Raw genomic sequence first — 4,674 nt, forward strand, 5'->3', positions numbered from 1 at the left:
TAATGGCATTCGAAGACAGTTGACGGTGCCAAGAACCCCTCAACAAAATGGAGTAGCGGAAAGAAAGAATAGGACAATACTTGAGATGACAAGAAGCATGCTCAAGAGTAAGAAGCTACCAAAGGAGTTGTGGGCCGAAGCAGTTGCTTGTGCAATTTATATATCAAACCGTTCTCCAACAAAGAGTGTTTTAGAAAAGACACCACAAGAAGCTTGGAGCGGAAGGAAGCCTAGAGTCTCACACCTAAGAGTCTTTGGAAGCATTGCTCACGCTCATGTTCCAGACGAGAAGCGGAGCAAACTAGATGATAAAAGTGAGAAGTACATTTTCATTGGATATGACGCTAACTATAAAGGCTACAAGCTCCACAATCCTGAAACAAAAAAGACAATCATTAGTCGGAATGTCATCTTTGATGAAGAAGGAGAATGGGATTGGAGATCAAATAATGAAGACTACAACTTCTTTCCATCCTTTGAAGAAGAGAAAACTTGATTTGGGTTAAGCATTATTGGGCTAATCATGTGTTGATCTAAAACTTTAACTCAAATTCTAGAATAATTTTCCACTTGCTTAAGTTAAAAAAATCTAGATATTGTTATAGAAAAATCTAGATAATTAGAATAAAAAAATCTAGATATTATGTTAGAATTATCTAGATTTAAGATTAAAATATTTGAGATATTTTGTATTATGGGGGCTATAAATACCTCCACTTCTCTTTCATTTTGTGGGCAATTGGTGTGAAGTGGGTGTAAAAGGCAAAGAAGAACTCTAAAGGAGAAGTTGAAAGGTACAAGGCAAGATTGGTGGCAAAAGGCTATAGTCAAAGAACCGGGATCGACTATGATGAGGTATTTGCTCCAGTTGTATGAACAGTACCACAAACAATTGGAGAAGAAAAAGAAAAAAAGAGAGGAAAAACTGAAAATTCTGTTAGTGCAAAGATGACACCGCAATTGAGTAATGAAGAAGATAAATCAAGAGACAAAATAGATACAAGCAACCAACTATTGTTTTATTAGAAATGACCTAAACAATCTATTAAAAGACTTGCTTATCAGCTTTACACAACATGTTAACACCCTAACAGCTGCTACTGAAGAATTCATAATCTACCCAAACTTGTCTCTCTGTCGTCAGTACTTCAGCAACTGTTTCAGCACGACCCAAGAACACCCCTAAGGGATTTTAACCCTTCCTCTATAATAATAGCCAGTGTCTTATGGAATACACAAGACTCCATAGCTCTTTTATAGTGATCTCCACGGTCCTGAAACCCTAGCCTCCAAGGAACATGGATATGGACAACTTCCATATCAATAAGTACACTTTCCTTTTCTTGAAATGCACTTATTCATCAAGGCATAAACTTGCTCCCTAAGTTTATCTCTTGCATTTTCTCCACGGTATAAACTTGCTCCTTAAGTTTATCCCACGCCAGCTCAGCATCTTGCATCCACATGGTCTCCACCACTCCGCATGCCTCCTGGTTCACTCTCTGACACACACTGCCCCAACAACTACGTCAAGACATAAACCCTCAGTTTATCCTTCTCCATCTCAGCATATCTTGCATCCACATGGTAATCCACCACTCCGCATGCATTATGTAGTAACGACTAATGCATCCAACATTAGTGACTTTGTCGCCTAATTAGTCATGGAAGACTATTTACATCTACAACTACTTGCATCTTCAAATTCGGTTAAGTAAGAGTGGAGAACATTCGAATAAGCGAGAAGGAAATTTCGTGAAACACAAAGCAATACATGCAATAGAGAGAGGGATTAGCTATTTCTCCACTTCTTCGTCAGTCATGTTAAAGTTTTTTCAGAAACAGCAAAATAGTGTGAATTTGATTAATGGTTGGGAAATGATCATCAGGTTAATACCATAACCAATTCAAGTTTGTTTATATTTTGGTTAACTTAATTTCTAAAATGGTATAATTGTATGTTAGTTTAATTTAAGTATACATGTCATCATTTACGTATGAGAATCATGTTTTTATATTTAGTCACAACATTATTTACTAAGTCCAAATTAAAAAAAAAATATGTCATGGTAAATTCAAATAAAACTCTAAATTAATAGAGTAGATATTCTTCGTTTATTCAATTTTGTAATATATATTGTATACAACCAATTGCTAAAATAATTTTTTTTTTTAATAGAATTTTTCAAATTAAAAACATAAACTATTACAAGATAAGACGATGAGTCTTATAGTTGGCTAAAGTTTGCATGAAACAAACTTGCTGAATGACTGAATCCCAACCAATGAAACAACAAAAGTTGAGATTAGAATAACCAACAATACAATAAAAGGCAATAACTAGTGATAAGAACCACGACCGCGGCGGCTATACTTCCCTCTACCTCGAATTGTCTTCCATTTTATGTTTTGGTATTTGATACGGGTTTTTGTCTCCCTCCCACCTCTTGTCAAGTTGAGCGAGCTAAAAGACTCTGTCACAACTTCATCCACATATCCCAATCCTTTGAACCGAGAAGGACTGTCAAATGCATAAGAGTTAGATGTTGTGGTTAGGGAACCAACAACTAAAGTATCACAAACCTCAGTGTTGATAATGGTTGATGGAGAGGGCTCCATAATAGGTGTTGTAATATGAGTTGATTGTGAATCTACTAATATGGAAAAATTGGGGAAAAAGTTTGGCGAGGCAGTGGGGTTCTCCTGCTGTAAAGTAGGTTGCAAAGCTGTAGTGATTTCAAATTCAGATAGGAGACTTTCTATCACTGTAGTATGTTTCTGAGGCTCAAGGGGAGCACAATCTGAAGTTAAAAGGGAGACTTTTCATTAGTATGTAGATCTTTTGATGGATAGTAGGTGTAAATGATTTTTTTTTTTTGCTGCATGATAGTATGCATATCCACTACAGGGACACCAGAGCTAGTGTCTATCGAAGGTGATCTGAAGGCAGAAACTTGAGTAGTCATAGAAGGTAGAAGGCACCTCTTGGCTTTGTGTTCTAGACTACCACACCTCTCACACAATAGATGGAATCCATGCATACTCAACATTAACAAGGAAAATGTTACCTTGTTTATCATCTAGAGCAATAAACTATGGAAAATATCTATCCAGCTCCATCTCAACTAAAATCTTTGTTTCGAGTTGAGGTTTATGCGTGAGAATAGATTCTCCAAGTCATGAAGCTATAAGACTTATTCCTAATCTTGAGTAGCAACAATCATGAACATTCTTCAAAATGGCCCAGACCAGAAGCGTAGAGATTTCAGGAATTGTGAAGGAGCCTTCTGGAGTCCATTGTAGTACGAAAAGTAAGCAATCATTAATGTGTCATGCTCTTCGCTGAATAACCTGATGACAAGTAGGTTGGTGCGGGATATGAAACAAAGATGATTAACCAAGCTTCTTACAACTGATCTTACAACTTCTTCCCCAAATTATAACAACCACATCATGTACCAAACTACATGGGGGGTAGAGTACACTTATGGAACTTTCCGATGATACACTCGTCCTTATTCTCTAGACTTATCCTAAGCACTTTCGAAGAAATAGATACCTCAGGTGTGCCATGAAGTCGGTAAGTTGGTGTGGCTGCCCGGTAAAGATTCTGTGATTCAGGGATTAATCTCGCATCCCACGGGAAACGGACTCTCCCATCAGATTTTAGTTCCGGTGGTGGAAGCTTTTCACTCGGAGGCTGGAGGCTGGAGAGCATGGGATTTGTGCTTACCCTTTGGTTGCTTGTTTAAGATCTTGTCATTTAAAGTTGGCCAGAGAGCGGCTAACTGATACCCAATGATCGCAAGATCAGTCTCGGGGAATACTAGGTTTGGGAGGGATGACCGGAGGTTTGAAGTAAAGGGGTTTTGTCCATGATCCTAAAGAAAAGACAATTTTTTCTGCAACTTGAACAAGATTATCAGATGATTTGTTGGCGATTTTTTAATCTTAGGGATTGATGTTTCCTGCAACTGATTTGGTTCAGGAACATGCAACAACGGGTTACTGACCTCAAGAGAGGATGATTTGCATCAAAGCAGACTGAGGAAGCACTTGATTTTACTTGATTTGCTACAAAAAGTTCTTGATATCACTTGATGTGTCTCTCCAAGACTGAAACCATCAATATTCATTTTTAATTTTTTTGATTCGGCACCTCTTATATTAGACTAAATAAGCTCAAAGCATGCTAGTTAATTATTTTGTCGAGATAAAAACAAAACCATGATAAATCCTATTTCACTTCACGTGACCAATTCCTTTAGTTTTCTTTTTGTAACGCAGTAGAAATCAGACAAACAAAACAATAAAGGCCTCGATAATTTAGTTTTGCTAGTCTATATATATAAAAAAATGTTAGTCTCTCTCCTGTGAAGATACCTCAGCGCCACGTCATTAAGTCGAGTGTTCTGGTCTCGACACGTGTCTGTTAACTCCAAAGTGTTGCGTTTCAATTAATGGGATAAGTTTAATTTGGGCTTGCTAAAAAACCAAGAAGTTTGACTTAGGATGAGCCATACAGCAAGACTATTATTTTTAAAGTTTGACTTAGGATGGACCATACATGTTTCTTCTTCCTCCCGCTGAGAAAAAACTGCGGCGTTACTGTTCTCTGTTAGATTTATTAAATACAATAAATGTTTTCATTAATATCACCGACCCACTCATCCA

The sequence above is a fragment of the Brassica oleracea genome, chromosome C5 (assembly GCF_000695525.1).
Source record: "Brassica oleracea var. oleracea cultivar TO1000 chromosome C5, BOL, whole genome shotgun sequence".
NCBI lineage: Eukaryota > Viridiplantae > Streptophyta > Magnoliopsida > Brassicales > Brassicaceae > Brassica > Brassica oleracea.